This window comes from Pelodiscus sinensis, chromosome 5 (assembly GCF_052426305.1).
Source record: "Pelodiscus sinensis isolate ZL-2025 chromosome 5, ASM5242630v1, whole genome shotgun sequence".
In the NCBI taxonomy this organism is placed as follows: domain Eukaryota; kingdom Metazoa; phylum Chordata; order Testudines; family Trionychidae; genus Pelodiscus; species Pelodiscus sinensis.
In genome coordinates this window covers 7,160,545-7,186,245 of record NC_143056.1, presented here as the reverse complement: position 1 = coordinate 7,186,245, position 25,701 = coordinate 7,160,545, and the positions used below count along the sequence as shown (strand labels likewise).

At 49.1% G+C, this 25,701-nt stretch overlaps 1 protein-coding gene across 2 annotated transcripts in view; it reads right to left on the bottom strand.

Moving 5' to 3' along the window:
• GNG2 (G protein subunit gamma 2) overlaps positions 1–25,701 on the bottom strand; it is a 109,466-nt gene that overhangs the window by 40,033 nt on the left and 43,732 nt on the right. The gene's annotated exons all lie outside the window — the stretch shown is intronic.

Below are 25,701 nucleotides of genomic sequence, written 5' to 3'. Positions count from 1 at the left end.
AATATGCAGTAGATGGTTAGATAAATATTCACATTATTTTATTAAACCTTGATAGAAAAATTCTGTGGGCAGGGACAAGGGATGCTAAGTCCCGGACAAAGTAAAGGTTGTATTGGGAATCCTGGGATCCAACAAACACCCTCCCCAAACACAAATACCACACTCAAACACCCCTCAAACAGTCCATTGTCATTGCTGTTGGAATAGCCTTCCCCAGAGATGGGGTACACGGACCTTATTGTATTTCCCTCCTGTGGTCACACCATGAAATTCAGTAGAACCTTTACTTAATAAAATGTTAAAGTTGGTTCACAAAAGAAGTGCATTTCCTCTTAGGCCTGTTGGTCACGGGTCGGTCGGATTGCAAAGTCGGGCTTCCCCTCTGCCCCCGTTGGCAAACAAACACTGGCAGTCAACAGCCGGGGCAACTCCGCCAACAAACGCTCATGCCGGGACAGCAGAGTTCACTCTGGAATGTTGCGTATCAAAAACCAAAGTGTTTCCGGGACATTTCTCCCACATCTCCCCTGGCTTATTACCAAACAGCTGCTGTTTCTCTTACTGTCCTGACGACTTTTCCATCTTGCTGTGCCGGGCTCTAGGTTAAGGAATAGCCTGTAGGGGCTGCTTTCCTTCACAAGTTAAAAAAACCCAACCAATACACCCAGATTTGCTGCCCTCTGCGCATTGCGGAGAAGGGACCTTGTTTTCCAGTGCTGGAGAGCAAGCCAAGTCTTCCTGACTGATCTTTAATATCCACACGCTGGGGGAAATTCTATTTCAGCCCACGCGCTGGTGACCTGCACGAGCAGCGCCGTTATCACAGCAAAACTGGCCAGGGCTACGTCTGCAAATATTCCACACCACAAAATCCTACAGTGAGCAGGAAGCCTGCCTGCATTGCCACGGTGCTGCTAGTGCAGAGGGATTTCAGCCCAGGAGGCTGTTTACTTCATATTGTTTATGATGTGTATTGTGGTAGCTCCGACCGGCCCCCGTCATGGCTCAGGAACAGAGCTCTCTCCCTGCCCCAAAGTGCTTCTAGTCTGTGTATAAAAGAGGAGACAAAACAGGTGGTAGCAACCAAATGCATCTTCCCTTCCTCTCCTGATCTGTGGTGGGATATTCCTGTGTGTGAAACAGCTATCTGGGATGCTATGAAAATGCCAAACAGCAACACCACCTCAGTGAGCCGGCCCCCTGGGGGACAGAAGGCTACCGGCATGTACCACGCTGGTATCCTTTCCCGGATTTCTTTCCCTGGTTGTTCCCTGCCATTTCTTCTAGAGCAGTGTTTCTTAAACTTTTTAAGACCGAGGAAACCAAACGATTTTTTTTTAAAATGAGGAACACCAAGGATTTTTTTGTTGAGGGGGGAGAGAGGGGGGAAAAAAGGGAGGGGGAGGAATTATTGAGGGGAAAAAGGGCCCTTTAAGGGTGGCCATTTTGAACTCTGTTATTCTCCGCGGCACACCTCCGACTGTCTCACTGGTGTGCTGCAGAACACCCTTTAAGAAACACCGTTCCACTGTTCTCATGGAACTTGCGGAACGCACGAAAGGTGCGTGCCGGACACACCTGGAGACGGGGGGGGGTCTATTTATCTAGGAAAGGCCATCATAGGCTGTGTCCTGCCTCAGTCAGACTCACCGTTGTCTATTATAGCGTAAGTAATTTGGGGCAGGGAGGGTCTTTGTGAGGTATGTGCAGCATCTCGCACAAAGGGAGCGTGATCTATGACGGGATGCTACACTAGACCGAGACGTCAAACCACAACCATGATAATAAACGTGGCAGTGCGACCCCCCCTTCCACCCCCCCAGCCAAGGTGCATGAGCCCTACTCTGTGGCGCTAATGCTGTAAGTGAAATAACTAGTCAGTTCTCAAGCTCGTACGCAGCAGGTATCTAAAAGGGTGTCACAAGGAGGAGGGAGAAAAAAAAACTTGTTCTTCCTGGCCTCTGAGGCTAGAACAAGAAGCAATGGGCTTAACCTGCAGCAAGGGAGGTTTAGGTTGGACATTAGGAAAAAGTTCCCAACTGTCAGAGTGGTCAAACACTAGAATAAATTGCCCAGGGAGGTTGTGGAATCTGCATCTCTGGAGATATTTAAGAGTCGGTTAGAGAAATGTCTATCAGGGATGGTCTAGACCAGTGGTCCCCAACGCGGTGCCTGTGGGCACCATGGCACCCGCTGGGGCATTTATGTGCACCCACCTAGTGACCAGGGCGGGTCCGAGCCATTCTTGTGCCCCGGGCACGCAGCGCATGTGCGACCACACCCCCGGCAGCCCCAAAAGGTTGGGGACCACTGGTCTAGACAGTACTGGGTCCTGCCATGAGGGCAGGGGACTGGACTCCATGACCTCTCGAGGTCCCTTCCAGACCTAGTGTTCTAGGATCCATGCTGGAACCAGCCCAAAGTGCCAATTAGAACCATAGAGCTGGAAGAGACCTCAGAAGGTCATCAAGTCCAGCCCCCTGCTCTAGGCAGGACCAATCCCAACTAAATCAACACAGCCAGGGCTTTGTCAAGCCGAGACTTAAACACCTCTAGGGATGGAGACTCCACCCCCTCCCTAGGGAACCCATCCCAGTGCTTCACCACCCTCCTAGGGAAAGAGTTTTTCCTAATATCCAACCTGAACCTCTCCCACCAGAACCTGAGACCATTGCTCCTTGTTCTGCCATCTGTCACTACTGAGAACAGCCTCTCTCCATCCTCTTTGGAACCTCCCTTCAGGAAGCTGAAGGCTGCTATCAAATCCCCCCTCACTCTTCGCTTCTGCAGACTAAACAGACCCAACTCCCTCAGCCTCTCCTCATAAGTCATATGCTCCAGCCCCCTAAGCATTTTGGTTGCCCTCCGCTTGACCCTCTCCAATACGTCCACTTCCTTTTTGTAGTGGGGGGCCCAGAACTGGACACAATACTCCAGATGTGGCCTCACCAGAGCCGAATAAAGGGGAACAATGACATCTCTGGATCTGTTGGCAATGCTCCTCCTAATGCAGCCTAATATGCCATTAGCCTTCTTGGCTACAAGGGCTCCCTGTTGACTCCTATCCAGCTTCTCATCCACTGTAACCCCCAGGTCCCGTTCTGCAGAACTACTACTTAGCTGGTTGGTCCCCAGCCTGTAACAATACTTGGGATTCTTCCGTCCCACGTGCAGGACTCTGCACTTGTCCTTGTTGAACCTCATCAGATTTCTGATTGTGGCAATGCTTCTGTACAGAGCCCATTTCCCCCTCTCTGCCCCGGGCTGAGGCCACCAGCATGTTTTTAACTGGTTACCCAAGAGTTACCAAGTGATCATATTTGTGAGGCACTTCCAATCTGGAATGGACCCGACCGGGCAGCTGAGCAGCGAGAAACTCTGCTTCCCAATGACCATTCCCCTAGACCAGGGGTGGGCAATAATTTTTGACTGGGGGACACTTCAGAAATTTTTGATGTGGCCCCGGGCTGCCCTAGAAGGGGTGGGGCCTCGGGTGGAAGGGGCGGGGCCAGGCACTTCCATGCTTCCCCAGCCACAGGCTCTGATTGGCCTGGGGGTGGGGGAGCAGGTGAAGTCTTTGCCCCCACTGTCCCTCCCCAGAGAGCCACCAGCTGTTCTGAACAGCTGGCAGCTCCCTCTAGGTTCCCATGCCTCTGATGGTGGGAGGAGACTTCACACCCACCCCTCCACCCCCCAGCCAATCAGAGCCAGGGGAAGGATGCAAAGTCTCCTCCTGCCCTGCCCAGTTCCTGCAAGGAGTGCACGGTACTTCTAAGCACCACGTGCTCCCTGCAGGACGGGAGCAGGGCTAGAGGAGACTCTGCGCACTCCCTCCGCCGCCAAGCCCTGATTGGCCTGGGGGAGCGTGTGAAGTCTCTTGCTCCCAGCCCTTGGCACGCGGGTCTTAGAGTCAACCACCAGGGTTGCGCACTCCCTGGTCCCTAGGCCCTGATTGGCTTGGGGGCAGGAGAGCAGCAGGGTCTCCGCAGGCCAGAACCTGCTTGGGGGGGCTTGATCTGGCCCACAGAGGCCCTTTAGCTCACCCCTGCCCTAGAAACTCCAGCCTTGATTTTTTGTATTAGTGCAACTTTATAGCCAGGGTTTGTGTGTTGGTACAAACTCACAAGGGCTGTATGGGCTTTGCCAGGCTCAACAGGTGAGGCCGTGTCAATGGGCATCTCCCAGTTGTTCTCAGGAAAAGCACGATCCTTCTCGTCATCCTGCAATCTCGATTTCTGTGACCGCCCTCAACAACTGCAGGGCCGGCTCGAAGCAATGAGGGTCTGCCATGGTCTGACTCTTCCTTACAGGATATGAATCAATCCCACTCATGCGTACCATACGTTTGAAATAACCTGGATTTTAAAAATGCTGGCCCCAGATGGTTCAGTGACCGCCGGAGACATGGCAGACCAAGACAACGGAGCTATTAGTCAAGGACTGATAAAGTGGATCTGAGATATAGGTGAGAGGATTATTCTAGGAGCGGGTGGGTGAGATTCTGTGGCCTGCATTGTACAGGGGGTCAGACTAGATGATCACAATGGTCCCTTCTGACCTTAAAGTCTATGAGTCTTTGACATGAAACCTTCTTCTAGTGTGGAATTGCAACCATGTATGAATGGTATTACACAACCCCGCTCTGTATGGAAACATGAGAACCTAGAAAGGGAAACGGAGGGCCCAAAGCACACCTCGTACCCTGAGAGGAGCACTCCTGGGCAGTCAACGGGAGAGAGAAATGCAGACAGAGCGAGTGTTGGGTAATATATAGAGTATTGGACTGGTTCTAGTCCCAGTTCTGACCAGCTGGGCGACTTTGGGCAAGTCTATTGCCTCTATTTTCTTCAGTAGAAAAATACAAAAAACCCATCCTCTGGCCATGAGGCAGGTCAATGAAAGACTCTGAAGAGCAACTAGCCCAAGACTCAAACATGAATAGCGCACAATTGCATCGGAAGCAGGAAGCCTGCCAAACAAACAGCGGGGGGCGGGGGGGGGGAGACACACTGGACAACGAAGGTGCTGAAGGCGCGTCCAAGGAACACAAGGTCATCGCGGAGAACCTAAATGAAGTCTTTGCGTTGGTCTTCACCGCAGAGGAGGCATGGGAGATTCCCACCCCTGAGGCGTTCTTTTTAAGGGACAAATCTGAGGAACTGTCAGGTGTCAATAGAGAAGATTCTGGAACATATGGCTAAATTAAACAACAACAAGCATTTTTTTTCTGCTAGTAAAGCTGTATCAAGTCAATGCTGAGGTGTAAACTTTTGAAAGAACCATCATAATGAGCGATCATCTCAGTTACCGACAACCTCCATTGCTGATGCATTAATAACTCTACTGTTTTACTGTATATAAATCCATAGCACACCAACCCTTGAATATGGCCTGCAGCCCTGGTCACGCTGATATTAGAATGGGAAAAGGTACTAGCAAGGGCAACAAAAGTGACTTAGGGGTCTGGAATAGCTTCACTGTGAGGAGAGATTTAAAAGACTGGGAATATCCAGCTTAGAAAACAGATGACTAATGAATGATTATAAACAGATGTTAGGGAGATCCCCAGTTAACTGGTTAACCCTACTGGGTGATGCTTACCCGTTACCATTAACTGGCGGCCCTAACATTAGTACTCCAGTGTCCTAAACAGAGGGAAGAAATTCCCTCACACGATCAGGAAAGACTTGGCATCAAAAAGCAATTAGAGAAAGTCATGCCCGATCTTAGGAGACAGGTAAGAGAAGCTACATAATAGCATCCTTGCACTGGCTCAGGAGTGGATAACGCCGACAAACACACACAGAGGGTCACATCCCAAACAGTCCATGGCCCTTACTGTGTGTGGGGGGGGGGGGAAGATCTGACCTACCATACTCATTCGCAGGGTCTCTCCTTTGCTTATTCTTAGGCAGCACTATTTACAAATCTGTCTTCCTACTGGTGGTGCACATAAGTACATACTGCAGTGCACATAAAATTTATTCCACATGCAGATGGAAAAAAAACTAGAGGGAACATTGGAGGACAGGAGGACACAATTGGTTTCATTTTTCCTGCAGAGGGTTTGGAAAATGCTGATTAAAAACGAGTCACTCCAGTGTGTACAAAGAGGAGCATTACTACCAAGGCAGAGTGTCAGAACCCCGTTTCCTAAAGTTTCTGCCTCCCAGCCTCCTTTCTCACGGGGAGGAGGAGGAAAAATGCATTCACTTCTGCACTGCAGCTCAAATGTCTCCTGATGCTCCTGCTTTCTCCATCCATGGGGATGTTTTTGAAAGTCAGTGGATGTCGCATGACGAATATGGAAAATTCAGTACCCAGTAAAAAAACATGTGTTCAAATCTCAAGATCAGCTGTGTGTGTGGGGGGGAGGGGAAGGAAGAGTGGATCAAGAGCCAATTATATCTCCCTGATTCTCATGGTGTATTTGTGCCTGCTGGGGCCTATATCTGTACATTAGAGCAATTTAGGGGCTGCTCCAGCTTTTGCCACTGGCTATGGTTCCTGTGAGATCATGCACCATTTGTCAATTGGCACGATACAGGTGTCTCGCAGAGGGTGTGCGGAGAATTCCTGCTCTTCTGGCCACTTCGGCTGGAATTCTGGAAGAGGAGGGGAGCATCCAGGCCCCCTGTGGAAGCCAGGTTTCTCACAACGAACGTCACACACTGGAATCTTTCGGCAGAATGAACAGCTGTTGGCATGGTAACAGACCAGGAAGGCACCGGGAGAAGAGCTTGGGAATCTAGAGCCAAAGGGAACCTCCGATCCCTGCCCCACTGGCAGTTTCGGACACGGAACTCAAACCCCAACGGCAACTCTCGTCCCATCAAACTGGGATCGGTGACGTTCTATTGATAGCAGCTGAGAAAACGGAGGGCGAGAGACGCCGGCGAGTAAGAACATAAATGCGAACATGTTTAATCACCCCAGATCCCTGGGACAACAGCTATGTCTGTGGGACAGCGCCTGAGACCAACGAAAGGGAAAGAAATGCCCACACGGCAGAAGGGAAAGTTTCACTGCATTAAACCACACTGAAGAGGGAATTTTTCAGTTTAAATTCAGCCTACTGGGCTCCTATCTTCTGAGTATCAGAATGATGGACGTAAACTCCCCCCCCCCCCCCCCCCCCCAGGACTGGTAATATTCGTGCCTAGTAGCTCCAGGGTTTGGCCTATCTTAGCTATATAGTGAGACCCTAGCAGCCCACCGTCTTTATGCATTTATTCTCACAAAGTGCAACAGGGAAGTACTGAGGCCCAGAGGCATGCCCAAGGTTACACGGGAAGTCTGTAGCAGAGAACAGTCTTGCTCTTCCAAAGTCCTAGAGGCGTGCTCTACCCACTGGACTAGCCTGCCCTGATGATCACATTTAGCTATAGCACAATGCATGCCGGTGGTGCTTCCTGCTACATACCAGCACCTAGGGGTCAGTTGCAAATAAAGGTGTCCCTAGCTTCTGTTTGCCAAAAGCTGGGAATGGATGACAGGGGAGGGATCACTTGATGGTCACCTGATACGGAGCTAGAGGGACCTTTGCTCTCACCCCGTGTGGCCATTATGATGTCCAGATTGCAGGCAGGCCAGGCTTCCTGGTTCTGGTTAACGGGTAGAGGTTGGAGCAGCTCCCCACCTGCCCTGGGCCAGGGGCTGGTCCAGCCCTGCGGGGCCCCAGAGCAGGTGGGGAGGCTGCTCCAGCCAGCCCAACAGAGCAGGCCTTGTCCGTGGCAGCCAGGCCTCCCCAGCCCCACCCATCGCAGGGTTCCACTCCCAGCTGGGAGCAGGGCCGGCAGCATGTGTAATCGCTCAGATTTTTAGCTTTTGCACGGTTCTTTTTAAATGACGTTTTACACCCCTAGATCCCCCCACCAACACACGGGTGGGCCGCTGGAGCATGTGATCTCTCGGCCACTGCTCCACCTGTTCCCACGTCTCGCACAACAGGACCACGCCTCTGTGCACACCTGAGAGTGTCCTTTCTTTGGGCAAAGACGGACACAGATGCATTCCAATGGGAACGTCAGCCGGCTTGCAGATCCCCTGAAATTCCTGTCTGTGGTGGGAAACCCAAAGCGAGGTTCAGGCTAGCGTGCTTTCCTAAATCACAAGTCGCATTACCTGTGCTTTGAGGAGCACAAGAATTACTTCTGCTGCATGGCACGGGAAAGTCCTGCCCTCCCAAATCCTGGAAGAGCCATTTCCGTCCAGATTCTGGGTCATGTGTTTGTCTCCCAGATGGGCAGAGCGGTGCATCTTATTGCTCATCAAATCGCCATTTTCAGGGGAGCAGAGAGATCTTTTTCCTTTTCTTCCCTGCACCTACCATCCATTACAAGGGAGGTTCAAAGCAGCATGCTCTGGGCACCCCAATTCTTTCAATATGGACATCCAACCCCGGGTGTGTTATAGCGCAGGGGTGGGGAACGTAAGGCCCGGGGGCTAGATGCAGCCCCCAGCTTGGCTGAATCTGGCCCCTGGAGCACACTAAATCTACTAGCCTGGGTTCCCCTAGGCTCTAGTGTGTGAGGGAAATGCAGGGAGTGTGTTTCTCCTCAGTTGGAGGCCAGAGCGAGGGGTTTGTCTGTTTCTCACTTGTGTGCAGCCTCCAACTGATTTTTTCTGTGGGTCAGCGGCCCCCGGCCCAAAAAAGTTTCCCCATCCCAGTTACATAGAGAAAACATCTGCCAAAACGCCAGCTGTAGCTACATAAAATATTGGCCGAACAACATGCAGCGCTTGGGGAGCTCCTTATCAACGACCATGTGGCCTTCTAGTATGCAATATGAGAGACGCCAAGTCTCTGACCTGAGATAGTCAAAGCTCCCAAGGAACAGACACAGCTGTGTAGCACAAAGAAGCCTTAACACGAGGTCGGTCTGTACGACCATTGTGAAGACTAGCTGTCTGCATTAACATCCTGGGTCTTGTTCGAGGAAGTGCCCAACTTCCAAAGGTATCTAATTGTAGACAGTCGCTAGCAAGAGGTTTACTTTTGTGGATGAATACCTGAATAGAGCCCTTGAAAAAGATTTAGTTGCAGCTTTCACGATACACCTAATGCTGTCACAGAAAGAACAAATACAATTTACTGCACAATAAATTCAATGCACGGCTTCATCAGCAATCCCGTTTTTCCCTCCCCCAGCATCCATCCCCCGGGTACAGACAAGTCTTCACTGGCTACACTGGAAGCAACAAGTTCCTATAATAGTAACATTATTACAGCATCTCTTCTACAACTCTGAACCGCTGACACTTAATTACCGGGAGCAGGCCACCGCGCCGGTTTCATGGTAATTAGCTGATCCTTTTGTGGGTTTTGTTTACAAAATCTTGCCCTGAGATACTTGCTCGTCTCAAAGTAGAGACGTTTGGGAAAGGTGTTAATGAAGAAAAAATAAAAATGAATGTGTTTTATGAAAAGAGACGCTTTGTCAGGAGTGGAAGCAGGCGAAAGGAAGCGGGAGTTCTTGGTTATGACAGGTCCATGTGACACTGACTCTGCTTCCCAATGTAACTAGCTCAGGCAAGTCTACGTGCAACGTTGCACTGGTTTGAACTAAATCGGTGCAACACCACACCTTGGCTGTGTCCAGACTCAGGGGTTTTTTCGGGAAAAGTAGCCTTTTCCCGAAAAAACTTCCCCTGCATCCAGACTCAAGCCGCGTTCTTTCGAAATTATTTCGAAAGAACGCGGCTTTTCTTTTGATGGCGGTAAACCTCATTTCACGAGGAAGAACGCCTTCTTTCGAAAGTTCCTCTTTCGAAAGAAGGCGTTCTTCAATGTAAAGAGGCCGTCTTCGAAAGAGAGCATCCAGACTCACTGGGTGCTCTCTTTCGAAAAAGCGGATTTCTCTTTCGAAAGATCCACCTGCAGTCTAGACGCGATCTTTCGAAAGAGGCTCTTTTGAAAGATGCTTTCGAAAGAGCCTCTTTCGAAAGAAGCCTGCAGTCTAGACATAGCCCTTCAGGCCAGCCCTAGAGGTGCAAGGCTTTGCCTGTATCAATGCCGGCACAGCTCTCCTTGTGCGGACGCAGCTCAAACCAGCTGCATTGTATTGGCAGAGCTCTGTGCTTTCCTGGTCTGGCATATTCTTCACCTACCCCTACAGCAAAAATCAGCGATACCAGCAAAGGTATAACCAGTATAACCAAGTCAACCCCAGGGGGTTTTGCTGGCACAACCCATCACAACCCTGGGCAACACAATTCTATCAGCAAGTCTGTTGTGTGAAGCTGGCCCGAGTTAAAATGGCGCAGTTCTGTGTGGAAACCTAAGAGTTGTCTCTCATTGTGGGCGCTGAAAGGGCACAAATCAGAATTGTTTGCCCTGAAGTCAAATTTTCTCTCAAATTCATTTGTTTTTCTTCTCTTACCTGCTGTAAGTGATGCTTCAAGCAAAGTAGAAACCCCTAATATAAATATCCTGAATTGTGCTGAAAGCACAGTTGCTAAGCACACACACTTACACCACACATACAGAGGCCTCGGCTCCTTTCTCTAGTGAGCAAAGGTTACTTTGCATAACGGACGGAGTAGTGGCTGCTGGATCATTAACCTCGCTTATCAACAAATTGATCCGCCAATTGATCCCCGGCACGTGTTCTTTGAAAGGGTTGTCAACAATTCCCTGCACAATCACCCACGGCTGGACTCCTTTCTGATGCTTTTGTGAGCCCCTTTTCCTTCCAGATCAATTACAATCAGAAACGTTCCCTTTCCGCATACAGGTGAGGCTGTTTGCATGGCCCTTTTACAGCAAGGGACCCCTTTTACAGCTTGTGTGGTATTTAGATCTGCAGCCCGATTTTTCCTCCCTACTGAGTTTTGCCTTTCAAATGGTACCACCAAACTTATACCTTCACGTGGACCTTATTTTAAGTAACATTCAAACAAAGCCTAATAAACCAGCCTGGACCGTGGGGATCAATCCAACAAGTTACATCAGCAACCACACAACTCTGGGGGCAGTCCCATTAGCTGAAGGCCTCAGAGGAGTTCTCTTAGACTGTTTTAATTAGGTATCCACCACACAAATGAATTAATTAATTAGCGATAAGCACCTGAAGCACATTACTCATAAGAATCTATTTTAAGCTTCAAATACACCAAAGAGGTCACACCCATTACCACATCCAAGCCGAACACAGCGTCGGTGTCTCAGGCCTGGTTTACAGTAGAAAATTAAGTCAGTTTAACTACACCGCTCAGGGGTGTGAAAAATCAACACCCTCCAAGTACCGCAGTTAAGCTAACCACACCTCACAACAGGTAGCACTGGGCCAGTGGTTCCCAAACTTTTCGGCATCACGCTCCCTTTTTGATTTTTGAGAGACACTCACGCCCCCTCCCCATAGCAGCAAAACTTGTTGAGCTAAAAATAAAAATAAAAATAGCAACACAACTTGGAGGCGAGAGGGGGAAAGACGCCCCCCCTCGGAATTTATTCACACCCCCCCAGTTTGGGAACCCATGCACTAGGCAGAGGGAGGAATTCTAACTCCCATCTTTTGGGGAGTCGGGTTACCCACACTGATAGGAGAACCCCTCTTGCCAGCATTGGGAATGTCTATGCCAGTGGTGCGCAACCCACGGGTCGTGACCCCCAAGGGATTGCAGATGTCTTCCGGGGGGGGGGGGAGGGGAGTCACCATAGCAATGGGCACAAACCCTGGCTGCCTGGATCTAAGCACCATGCCAACCTCATGGCGGGGCTGCCAACGGCCGGATCTAAGCGCCTCGCCACTCAAATTACCATGGGGATCACAACACAATAAAACATGGGGGTCGTGGATGAAAAAAGGGTTGCGCACCACTGATCTATGCTACAGCAGTGTTGCTGTATTCCTTCAAGAGTAGGCAAGACTTGGAGCGAGAGGCAAATTAGAGCTTTATTTTCCTTCAGCTCCACAGGCCCTGTACGTCACAGACAGGCAGCTGAGAACACCACCTTTAACTGGTTTCTGCTGTCAGAGCAGGAAACGTCTCCGAGAGACCTTTCCATCCTCAGTTCAGATGGTAAAAGGTCTTTCCATCAGGATCAGATCTATCTTGCACAAAGACGTACTCTGGGTCAGCTAAAGTAACGGGGCACGAAGCAGGCATGAAATCCTACAGCTTGCGTCACGCACTTGCCACGCGGCACTCTGATCAGCGAGCTCTCTACATCAATAAAAGCACACACGAATGGGTTAAGAACTGACCAATCTTAAAAAGTAGCTGCCAGTGGTGAATAGTCACCAAATGGGAGTGTTTCTGGGGGGGGGCCGATGGGGCTGGGAGTAGGCGTGACGTTATTCCAACATTTCTCTCAATGAGGTGGAACCGTAAAATCACTGCTGACAAAATGTACGGACGACGCACCATTGGCAGAGCACTGAAGAGCGATCTGGATCGCTGGGTAAACCAGGGTTGGTCAAACAAAAAGGTGTCACAACACAAGCAAAAGTCAATGAGAAGTCTTGTGGCAGTTTCGAGACTAACAAATATATATAGGATCATGAGCGTCTGTGGGTAAACCCAATGCAGATGATGAGCTCTGTTACATCCACTCTGGCTCATTACCTGATGAAGAGGTACCCACAAAAGCTCATGATACTATATATATATAACCTCATCATATGTTTTGTGTGCGCGCACGCATGCATGCGCGCACGCACACACGCACTCTCTCTCTCTCTCTAAGGTGCCCCAGGACTACCTGTCAATTTTTTAAGTTCCAGACTAATACGGCTGCCCCTCTGACTTCACAACACAAGTTCATAAAAAGAACGCAGGCCGTAGCTACAAAATGGGGCCCTGAATCCCAGAAAGCAGTGACGGCAGAAAGGATTTTGGGGTCAAAGTGGACATGCAAGTCAACATAGGCTCAGACTTTTGGCTGTGGCCAAAAGGGCTCAGGATCCTTGGAGGTACCAGCTAGGGATGCTAGCTGTCGGTTAGTTGAATAGTCGACTAACCTCATGAATTCTTAGCCATTAATTGACTATTCTATAGCCCCCAGGGGCAGGGCTGGCAGCCAGTACACTCCGGCCTCACTCCCAGGAAGCCCCGTGCCACCCCGCATTGCTGCCTCTCTATCAGAGGCAGCAGCGGGGGGTGGCAGGCACGAGCTGGTCCACCAGGGGAGCCATTTTAAAACCCAGCTCCCCTCATGGGAGCAGCAGCAGCATGGGGTGGCAGCAGTCCCTGTCCATGGGGGACCGGCACTGCCATGGACAGAGGCTGCTTCGTGTCAGCTTCTCCTGTATCCCCCTGCCCTGCACTGCAGTCTCTGATAAAGGCAGCAGCACTGGTGTGGGACAGGCAGCACCACAGAGCTAGTGTGTGTGGGGGGCAGACCAGCTTTTAAGTTGGCTCCTGTTTCCCCCTCCTTACTGTCTCTGATACCGAGGCAGCAAAGGGGGGGGGGGCGGGAAATGCAAGTTGTCATGGCTCCTTCCCCACTCTGGCATGATAAATGCAGAAGTGGGGGCCAGCAGGTGTACCCTAAAGCCTTATCTACCAGGCTTTGGTATAAAACTTCCCCCAAAATCTTAAAAACCTAGATCTTGGGAATAAAACTTCCACTGCCACCACCCAAATGTTGATAAAGAAATCAGGGGAAAGATCATTTGGGAAATTTCACCCCTAAAATAAAAATCAGGGCACACAATTAACCAGCTCCAGGTTAATAACAAGAAAAGAAAGAACTTTTATTATTACAACAATATTCCTGTTGCAAACATAATGACTAGATGGGAAGGTAACAAAATATACTCATGGAGAAACTCCATGGGCCTAGAACTTAGTTACAAAGAAAAGCCAAAACATCTTTTAAACAGTGCCAGATCTCAGATCCCATACCCAACCCTTAAAACAATAAAGCCTAACGAAACTACCTAAACTTTACCCTACTTACAGAAAGTGAAGAATGGTGTCTTGGAGAGAGAGAGACATGCTTGTCCCTCTCTGTAGCTGTAGAGAAGACACACAGGGAGACAAAAAGGAGAAAGGAAAAAACCCAAATTCCTTTGTCGCTGTTTGGAAGTCCCACCTACATTCCTACTGGTCACTCCACCTGGCTAGGTGTAGTTAACCCCTTAATCCCCAGGCTGCTGGCTAACCCTCATAATCATGACACGAGTAATCGACTAGATTAACTGATAAGCCTAGTCTTATCGTCTAGTCGACGTCTCATTCACATCCCTAGTACAAACGGGAGAAGTAAGAGCAGAGAGGTCACGTTACCATTGATACAGCCTTGGTGAGAGCAATGCTGAAATATTCCCTACCAGGGTGGCTAAACTTCCTGACCCTCAGAGCTGCATCCGACAATCAACAGCTCGAAAGACAAACTCCTATAACTGGTTTCCAATGCACACACACCTTCCTGGGGAGAAAATATGGGTTAGCAGGGAAGGGCAGACAAAGAACACTAGGCAAGAAGTGGAAGCCAAAGTCCAATCAGAAATAAGGCCCATATATTGAATGGGGCAGGCGATTAACCCTGAGAACAAACGAGCAAGGGAAGTGGTGGATTCTCCATCTCTCGATGTCTTCATATCAGGCCTGGCTGGAAAACATGCTTTAATCAAACACTACGTTCAATCTGCAGTAGCTGGGCCAACGTAACTGCCTGGGGAATACAGGAAGGGCCACGAATTAAGGGCCCCTTCTTGCCTTAGGAGGGCTGCAAACACAGCTCTTCTATTTCATTCTCCACAGGCCCCCATCACAAGAGCATCCACGCACCTTCCAGAAGTGCACGGACGTGACTAACACTGGTCATGTGCAGCACGTTCGTTTTCTGATCCTGTGTCGGAGGATCATCGTGGTCCTGGAGGTGGCCATAAAATCCGTGAGTTTATGAAGCCACGGGACTTCTGGCCACGTACGTTAGAAGAGCACGCTTCCTAGAATTACCACATCATTTCATCAGTACCTTGAGGTTAAAATGCCGGATGCAAGCAGGAGACCAAGTGTCCTGTGCTTTAATTTTCACTCACTCCCCTATCAGAGTGTCCTGTCAGAGCACTGTGGAGCGTAACACCGTCTCCAGAGAGGGAAAAAGCAGAGACAAGTGGAACAGAGCACAGAGCGGCACCAAGGTTTTTTCCAACCATCGAGGGGCACATCCGTCGGCAGACCAGCGTCCAAAGGCCCTTCCTCAAACGAGTCAGTCGCTGTGACAATCTGCCACTCTTACCAAGCCATCTCCATCCACACTGCCCAAGCTCCCGGCCCTCTTGCGCAGAGTCCAAGACCTGGGAGCTACACACATTCGCTGCCTCCCATTCGGCGGGATGGCTGTGAAGAACGAATGCGGGGAGAGGGAAAGCAACTTTTCCCTGATCTGGCGTTGGCCTTGGATTCCGAAAGCAGAGCTGTATGGTGAGAACAGACAAGGAAAGGGCTCCACCAAAGGCAGAAGGGGCAATTCCCCATCTGTTTAACCTCTCTTCCCGGCAGCAAATTCTGCTAAGCCTCACACAGACTCCCAGCGCCTGACTGGAGAGCGATCCTTATGGGCCACAATGGGAGCTTCTACTGTAGCCCTCTGCGAAATGGGAAGGCTGGTGGGTGTTAAACATAATTTCCCCCTTCCGCCAGCTGGTGTTTCAGCCCCGGAACATCCACAGAGTCGCTGCCTGTGGAAAGCACAAATACAGGCAGCCCCCTGCTAACAAAAAATTTAATAAAATTTGACGCTGAAAAATAATCCAGTTTCCTCCTCAGTCTGGTGGTAAAGAAACAACCAAACGCACGAGGCGGCATCTGTTAATGCCTCGGAGAATTAAATGGCTTCGACCTGATGGTATTATCACTGGGATCTAGAGGAAGATCTCTACTGAACAGTACCATCTCAGTAAACACCTCTGAACCACACAGCCATGCCAACAGCAGCAAGACTGCATCTTCTGCAAGAGGCCGGTAATGTTACCATCAGAGCTGCACAGATAAACGATATTCCAGGTTTGATGGCTAGGAGCTTGGGGTACCCCTCTGGAAGAGGTCCAAGTGCTTTCTTCCTGGGATCAAGAAAAAAGGGGCTTTCTTTTTGTTTCACTTGGGGATGGCAGCTACCTCTACCCCCTACCGAAAATCAGTGAATCTGTGATTCGGGGGAGTTTTTGTAAGCAGGGCCTATACAGTAATTCCTCATTTAACACTATAGATGCGTTTCTGAAAATGTTCGTGTTAGCGAAAACGTGCTAGGCGGGGTCAATTTTCCCATTAAAAATAATGTAAAAGGTGGGGGTTACATTTCAGGTGGTGGTGGCAAAGTCAATCTTTTGTTGGAGCTGGGTCATCAACATCAACACAAGATATCTTGCAGCACAAGTCACTGTGGTTTGTTAAAATACAAAGATAAACATGTGAGTGAGCAGAGGAGCGCTGTGGCCATGTGTATTCATCCGCTCATGTGTATTACCACTGTTTTCACCAACTTATACCACCACGCCAAGTAGTCCGCCACTTGATTATTTTTGTGTTATTTCAGGGACGGTCATGTTATTCGAAAAATGTTCCCTAAAAAAATCGTGCTGTTGCGAAAACGTGTTAAGCGGGCACGTGCTAAATGAGTAATTACTGTACAGGCAAAGTATTTAAGGTCTCCTGTGGCTTCCCTCCCCATCTTCTGCACTCGGAGTGCCAGAGTGGTGAACAGCCCTGACACCATGTCATCGGTCATACAATAAATACAATTCATTTCAGGTTGTGAAGAGGTTTTTTTTTAAATAAATTTCAATGAACAAAAAAAGAAAAAAAATCATTTTGAATCCAACTACAGGTATTTAGTTTTCTAACATTAAAAAAAAATTACATACATTTCAAAACATTTAGAATTTAACACACACACACACCCACACACACACACACCCGCACCCCGCCAACTGTTTTAATTTTGCTGATTTTAAAGTGGCGTTGTTTTTTTGTTTGTTTGGGTTTTTTTTGTCCTGGCCTCCAACAGAAACAATTGGGTGAATTCAACGGAAGTTCATGAAATATTCCCATTGACTCAAATCTGCATTTTTTGATTAAAAGATTTCAGACAAAAAGTGTCTTCCAACTTTCGCCACAGTTCTAGAGCGAACCAAAACCCGCACTCCCAGTCAAACCTCGGTCTGTTTGCCATGCAAACAGCAGATGCATGCTGTTCTTTCCCCCCATTTTCTAGCTAACAATTTTCAGACAGGATCCTTCTCATGCTTGCTTCTTGGCCTCTGAGGACAGAACAAGAAGCAATGGGCTTAAACTGCAGAAAGGGAGGTTTAGGTTGGACATTAGGAAAAAGTTCCTAACTGTCAGGGTGGTCAAACACTGGAATAAATTGTCCAGGGAGGTCGTGGAATCTCCATCTCTGGAGATATTTAAGAGTAGGTTAGATAAATGTCTGTCAGGGACGGTCTAGACAGTATTTGGTCCTGCCATGGGGGTAGGGGACTGGACTCGATGACCTCTTGAGGTCCCTTCCGGTCCTAGTATTCTATGAATCATCCTGCATTTGACTGGTAGGGCAAGGTGTCAATAACCAAAGCGTTCTATATATTCCAGGGACTAATTTTACAGCCAGTTATTAGCACTTCAAGGTCACTGCCACTATTGACACAAAATGAACTATATTATACCAAGCAGTTCTGTGGCATGTTGCAGACTAACAGACACATTAGGTCATGACCTTTCACGGGTAAACCCCACTTCATCAAATGATTTGGAGTGGAAATTACAGAATCCGTTTGGGCTTGAATAAAGCTATTAACTGGTTAACACACTACAAAGGCAATCTCTCCCGCCTTTGATATTCATTTCCACACCAAATGCTATGAATGGGACACATCCTGCCTGCTTGAATTAGCCTCATTAACACTGGTCCTACAATTGACAGGAAACTGCTTTTGCTGTTATTTTTACCCTGGATTCTGTAATTTCCACTCCAGCTCATTTGATGAAGTGAGTTTTTAAAGTTACAGGCAACCCCCATGAGACTTTTCAAACAGGAAATTGCTGCCTAGGAAGGAGTACACTGTGTAGTTGTGGCCATATGAATCCCATGATTAGAAAAACACGTTGGATGAGAAAATATCTTCTGTATGGCTTGAAAGCATGTGTCTCTCGCTAACAGAAGTTGGTGCAGTAAAAGATATTGACACTCCCACCTTTTCTCTTTAGGAAGGAGTACTGCAGTAAAGGATTCAGGCTTTACAGTCATTCTTTTCCCACTCAGCGCTGATAAAACCCCAGCGAAAATGCTGTGTCCAGTTCTGGGTGCCACATTTCAGGCAACGCAAGGACAAACAGAAGTAAATCCAGAGGCGAACAACAAAAATGATGAAGCCTAGAAAATATGACCTACAAAGAAAGACTGAAAATATTGGGTTTGTTTAATCTGGAGCATAGAAGACTGAGAGGGAACAGGACAGTTTTCAAGTACATAAAGGATTGTTATAAAGAGGAGAACGATAAATGAGTTGTATCCACTGAGGACAGGACTAGAAGCAATGGGCTTAAATTGCAACAAGCATTTAGGTTAGGTGTTAGGAAAAACTTCCTGACAGGTGGTTAAGCACTGGAAAAAATTGCCCAGGGAGGTGTGGAATCTCCACCACTGGGGATATTTAAGAGCGGATTAGACAGACACCTGTCAGAGAGGATCTAGACGGTGCTTGGTACTGCCGTGAGGGCAGGAGACTGGACTTGATGACCCACTGAGGTTCTTCTAGTCCTAAATTTCTCTGCTTCTATGATGGATGGAAATTTGTGAGGGGGGATGCAAATAAAAATTCCAATCAGGATAGTCAGTCAAGGCTATAGAGCAGCTAGATCTCATACTACCCTGACCTGCCTTTATTACTACTTGCTGATATTACAGAAGTGCCTAAACCCAACCTAAAATCAGGGGCCCATTGTGGTAGGTGCTGCCCAGACAAAGCAAAGAAAGCAGTCCGCAACCCAGGTGATGCACAAGAAGATCCTGCACAGATTTCAAAAGACACCGCACATCATCCTCTTTGCCAGGGCAGTTGTCCAGCCAGCCGTCAGAGCCAGGAAGGAAAGAGCTATTGAACCCAATGCAGAAGTGAACTGAAGTGTGGGAGCCAAGTGAACTCACTTCCTGTTGTATTCACCAGGAACCCTCACTGCTGGAGGGCAGCCAGCCCGGGGGGGAGGGAAGGTCTGGGGAGGTGAATGCAGCGGGGGACTCAGAGAGGAAGAGACGAGAGAGAAGCTAGCAGGGGGGAAAGGAGTGACTTAAGGATGTTGAATTGCGGTTAATTGACTAGTCAAGTAGTCAACGGATTTTCTGCTGGGGCTCTTGTGCATTTGAAATGCTGAGGTGGTGTTTTAAAAGGGCAGCTCCGCACGGCTGATCCTTGGTTCAGCTGTGCGGCGCTGCCACTTTGAAGCGCCCCTTCCCCCCAGGGGGGAGCCGACTAGTCAACAGACCGATAAGCATTTGCTTATTGGATAGTCGACTAGTCCTTAACATCCTTCGGGGGGGAGGGATAGCTCAGTGGTTTGAGCATTGGCCTGCTAAACCCAGGGTTGTGAGTTTCAATCCTTGTGGAGGCCATTTAGGGATTGGGGGCAAAAATTTGTCAGGGATGGTACTTGGTCCTGCTGTGAAGGTAGGGGACTGGACTTAATGACCTTTCAAGGTCCCTTCTAGTTCTAGGAGATAGGCAATCTCTGTTAATTTAATTTATAAGTCCAGGGCTAGGGAGACTTGAGGCAGCTCATCCCTGTTAGGGAACCTAGGCTCAAGCGTCCACACTGTATTGTAACCAATGGGTAAGAACTTTCTAATCCAGGCTCAAAGCTGAACGCACAGAGCCTCCCCCTGCCAGAATGTGGCCGCCATCAGAAGCAGGGGGCAGGCAGCTAGCTCCGTGGGATCCGGTGCTCATGGGGAACCGGCTTAAAATCTGGCTCCTCACGGACACCAGCTCCCACCTCCCCCCTCTTGCTGCCTCTGATACAGAGGCAACAAGGGGTGGTGGAAGAGTGCGCGTGGTTGATAAAATTATCCGATCACCTTAGGCCAATTGGTTATTCGTGTAGTCGAATACACGTGACATCCCTACTCCCGGCCCCTTCCCAGGCTTTGCAAAAGGCTTGACCAGTTCCGTCCATTGCAAACCCAGAGCGCCTGCTTGCTCATCAGAGACCAGAGGAGACTGCGGGGTGAGCACTGACCTGACCTTCTGCTGTTTGCCAAGGGGGCACAGGGCGGCTACGGTTTTCAATAGAGTGGATTGCCGATGGAGACTAAGGAAGTGTCCCACAGAACCCCCAGATGTCTCCCAGGACTGGACTTAGGCTGCGCACACACCAAGCAGCAATAGGGCTCAGACTCCGGGTCCTGGCTTGATTCTAGCTCAGCAGGATCCTGAGACCTGGGTGAGCACAGCTGCAGTGCAGAACCAAAGGGAATTAGCCTTGAGGCCGGACTCTCTCTGCAACGTAGACATCCCCTAAGGTCACGTCTGCTGCGGTGTTCTAGGAGACCCAAGAGGCACTATTAATGCCACGTGAAGTTCACACTTAGGCTTTCCTAAAACACGGTTAAAAGGGGCGCTGACTTCTGGATTTTCCTTACACCCTGGGGCTTCAGATGCCAGAAGAGTTAGAAGGCCCAGAACAGGGCTCGTTTGTCTCACGCTACTCCCAGATCTACCTTCTCTATTTCTTAAAGTAGTTACCTCCCTTTGTAAAGTCCTGGTGCAGCAAGCTGATCTGGGGAGGGCTCGGAGAAGAGAAGTAGGTTGCTCACACATGCCTCCCTGTGAATTCTCGGTAGGTGGGGTGACCCATATTATGTCAATTAAATTCACTTCTGGGCCCCCCGGCGGTGTTCTTCCTCGTTGACAGCAGAAACAGGTTAAGGCGGCAGGCGGTGCACCCTGGGCCTTTCCTAATGCAATTAGAAGGACGGGGCACTGCCTGGTGCGGCAAATCTCTCAGGCCTGGGCCACAAATGAGGCCGCGTCACTTTCAGCCACGCGAAGCGCCTGTAGTTAGCATTGGCCCCAATTCAGCCGCCAGTGGGCAGCAACCAGCGTCGTTGCCCCGGTGCTAAGTCCAAGCACAGGCACAGAAAACCAGGATGTGCATGGGGGCGGGGACACTAATGCGAGTGTCAAACAGGCCTCCGCTCAGGCGGTGCAATACGACCGCGCTCTTTGCCTCGGCCCGGGGCTCGCGACGGTGCAGCCGCTGGCCATCGCAGGCTGAAGCACAGATCCAGACTGGACTGCCCAGTCAGCCATGTGCACTCCCTTATGGACTCTTTGCCCATCCCGGCCGGCCCAGGCTGTGCTCATGACCCTCTCCCAGGATTCCCCACCAGCGGAGTAGCTAGGAGTGGCAATTTAGGTGGGTCACGACTTTGGGGTGGACGGGCAATGATGGACTGAGCTACCCTGACTCCCCACCCCCCTTCCTAACCCTGCTGCCCCTAGACACCGGGCCTCAGCTGCCGAGCTAGGTACGCACCTGGGGCGGCTCAGAAAACGGCAGAGCCGCTTTCCGAAGGGTAGGTGCAGCGCTCTGGACGAGATTCCAGGGGCCTGCGTGATGCTGCCACGGCAACGCCACAGAGCCCTCTCTCAGCGTGGCCTCTCGTGTCGCAGACAGGTGCAGCCTCCTTCCCTGGTCACCCAGTCTTTCCCCGCCCTGCCGCGACGCAGCCCTTTTCCATGCCACGCTCATAACGCGGCGCCTGCATCCTCGGGAGACGGACGAGTTTTACAACCGCCCCGGGGGCCACCTCTCAGGCTCGATTTATCGGGAGTGGAGCGATTGAAGAGGCAGGCGACACACAGATAGTGGGGCCCATGGTTTGCAGCTTCCTGTGACTCACGGACAGCGAGACTCTCGGCGACTCCTCGCCCAACACAACGCAGAGTTTCGTTTGTAACCATAGCAGTGCCGGGGTGACGAGCTGCCGGGCCCAAGGAATCACTGACCCTCCCGTACAATTTGGAGCTCATGCAATGGAGGGGCAGTCACAGAATCATAGAATCATAGAATAATAGGACTGGAAGGGACCATCGAGTCCAGCCCCCCGCCCTCAAGGCAGGACCAAGCTCCATCTACACCATCCCTGACAGATGTCTATCTAACCTGTTCTTAAATATCTCCAGAGAGGGGATTCCACCACCTCCCTTGGCAATTTATTCCAATATTTACCACCCTGACAGTTAGGAATTTTTTCCTAATGTCCAATCTAAACCTCCCCTGCTGCACTTTAAGCCCATTACTCCTTGTCCTGTCCTCAGAAACCAAGAGGAACAAATTTTCGCCTTCCTCCTTGTGACACCCTTTTAGATATTTGAAAACCGCTTTCATGTCCCCCCTTAATCTTCTTTTTTCCAAACTAAACAAGCCCAGTTCATGAAGCCTGGCTTCATAGGTCATGTTCTCTAAACCTTTAATCATTCTTGTCGCTCTTCTCTGTACCCTTTCCAATTTCTCCACATCTTTCTTGAAATGTGGCGCCCAGAACTGGACACAGTACTCCAGCTGAGGCCTAACTAGTGCAGAGTAGAGCGGCAGAATGACTTCACGAGTTTTGCTTACAACACACCTGTTGATACAACCTAGAATCATATTTGCTTTTTTTTGCAACAGCATCACACTGTTGACTCATATTCAACTTGTAGTCCCCTATGATCCCTAGATCCCTTTCTGCCATGCTCCTTCCTAGACAGTCGCTTCCCATCTTGTATGTATGGAACTGATTGTTCCTTCCTAAGTGGAGCACTTTGCATTTCTCTTTATTAAACTTCATCCTGTTTACCTCTGACCATTTCTCTAACTTGCTAAGGTCATTTTGAATTATGTCCCTGTCCTCCAAAGAAGTTGCAACCCCACCCAGTTTGGTATCATCTGCAAACTTAATAAGCGTACTCTCTATCCCAATATCTACATCATTGATGAAGATATTGAACAGTACGGGTCCCAAAACAGACCCTTGAGGAACTCCACTTGTTATCCCTTTCCAGCAGGATTTAGAACCGTTAACAACAACTCTCTGACTACGGTTATCCAGCCAATTATGCACCCACCTTATTGTGGCCCTATCTAAGTTATATTTGCCTAGTTTATCAATAAGAATATCATGCGAGACCGTATCAGATGCCTTACTAAAGTCTAGGTATATGACATCCACCGCTTCTCCCTTATCCACAAGGCTCGTTATCCTATCAAAGAAAGCTATCAGATTAGTTTGGCATGACTTGTTCTTCACAAACCCATGCTGGCCAAGCTGCCAGGCCGTTGAGTTAACTGAGCAGCACAGCCTCTCGGGCAACACTGAATCTGCCCCGGCTCTGACACCCAGACTGGCACCAGACCATCATGGAATTCTGCTCTCTCAACAGAAACAGGCTTGGTCACAAGAGAATATTCTTGCCAGCTGGCCGGATGACACCCCATTTCTTTCTCCCACGACTCATCACTGGAACGGTGCCAGAGGGACCATCTACCCTGCTGGCCAGCCTCTTGCCCCATCCTATGCCCACAGGGCTATGTCGACACTGCACAGTTATTTTGGAATAAGCCAATCCGGAATAGCGATTCTGAAATAGCTTATTTCGAAATTGCATGTCTACACTGCAGGAAAACCTCAAAATTAGTCCAAGGCAGGCTTCCCTAATGTAGACGTGCTATCTTGATTTAGAGCTCCCAGAGGAATAACTTAGAATGGCCCTGGTGAGGGGCTGTTTCGAAATAGCAGCAGTGGAGCGTCTACACGCGCCTTATTTCGAAATAGCTATTTTGGAATAGGCATTATTCTTCGTAGAATAAGGTTTACGGAAGTCGGAATAAGCCGAAATGTCAAAATAACGCAATTGCTGTGTAGACGCTCGCGTAGTTATGTTGGAATAACGGCCATTACTCCAAAATTACGTTGCTGTGTAGAAACCCTCAGGGATTATGGTGCAAGCCTGTAAGAACAGTATCCCTTAACATGGTCCCTGGGCATCCTTGTGTAGAGTAGGTACCTTATGCACATCAGGCCCTGCCTGCTCTTGGACACCTAAGCTAGTGTAGCGCGGGGGTTGTGCGGACCCAGGTTTTGATGACCATTCTTCGGTTTCCTTTGTAGGGAAAGGTGCCCTTCCAACCCAGTCTTAGGTCGGCCATGGAATAGCACCCAAAACTCTACTCTCGTACTCAAAGCCTATTCATGGAATAGCCATTCATTCGCCCCTGCAGGCAACAGAGGTCGGACGACATACCATCGGGCCACATTCAGGACCATACCATGAGCTCCTCTGACACATTTCCGTTCCACTGACTGTTCATCAAACAGGAGCATGAAACCCATGTGGGGACTGGGGGGTGGGGGGAAAGGAAGCAGAGAAGGTTTCAAGGCTTTCCAATCCACTAACAAGTCTTCGCTCAACATTTGCGCTTTCAAATCAGTTATTTTGAGTTTTCATTCAGCCAAGATCCCCCCCCCCCCCATACAAGATTGTGTGACTCTCATAATTCCTAAGAAGTGAGTTTGGCAGCACTGTTCGATTGTCCAGACACCCTTAGACAGCTCCATCAGCACCCTGAATGGTAAACTGCAACCCTGGCTAAGCCTCTCCTGGACCCTTTCCTCAGGCACAACCTCGCCTGTGCTGACCGGTGCTGCTGGTTGAGAATGGGGTGAAATGCCCCTGAAGGGCAAGTTCTTTTGCTTCCGACACCAACCCAGGTCCCCAGAGAGATTTCAGCCCTGCTGCACCATCTTATCAAGTCTCTTCACTGACCGGTCAATTGTCTGCCTATTCGTTGTCCATGGTCAATATTCCCAGATACTCCAGGAAGAATGCCTCAGTGTAGGTGTTGGCCTCGCTTTTTTGACTGCATCATGGTGCTGTCAGCAAGTCTACTGAACTATCTCCATCAATCACTTCACTTCATGGAAAGTGGGGGAAAGGTGAGCTAACTGAAAGTTGAGCAAAACGATTGGCTGACACCTTCCAGAACCCATGTTGTCTATACATCAGTATTTAGACACCAGGGCCAGCAACACACACGGTGGTTTCCAAGGCTAAAACAAGCTGAAAGGCACTGTTCTGTAGAGTATAGAACCTAAACGGACTGGCCAAACACACAGAAATTAAATGCAGAAGAGAGTAAGCGAAGGAGAAAAGGGTTCACAGTCAGTACACCTCAGACACAAAAAGACTAGACGCACAGCCATTTAGCTGCTTGTGCAAGCACTCTCCCTGGCATCCGTTCATTTAGAAATGACTTTTTTCTTCTAGAATTGCAATGTGTTTTATTCCTATTTCATTTCATTTTTCATCTGGACTATAACGCTTACGTTTAATTGCTAACCTAACATTGAGGAAAAAGGCAATAATCGTCATCCTGTCATTTTTAGTGCTTTCATTTTCATTGTGTTTTGAAATTTGCTGTGTTAAAATAAATCAGTTACTTGTTTTTTTTGTAATTAAGTGCAAGTATTTATCCTTAGGCTAAGCCTGTTGAAGACGTCAGGTCTTTTTTATTACGGTTGTTACTGATTTAATCAATAATGCTTTACAAATATTTAACCACCATCAACATTATTTGTCCAATATTTGACCCATCAGCTGGCTAATTATTTTTGAACCAGTCAAATGCCCAGCTCCATTTCATACAAAATGTAGGTAGGTCTACATGCTGTCACAGTCCTCGTTACAGACTGATGAGATCTTAAACAAGAAT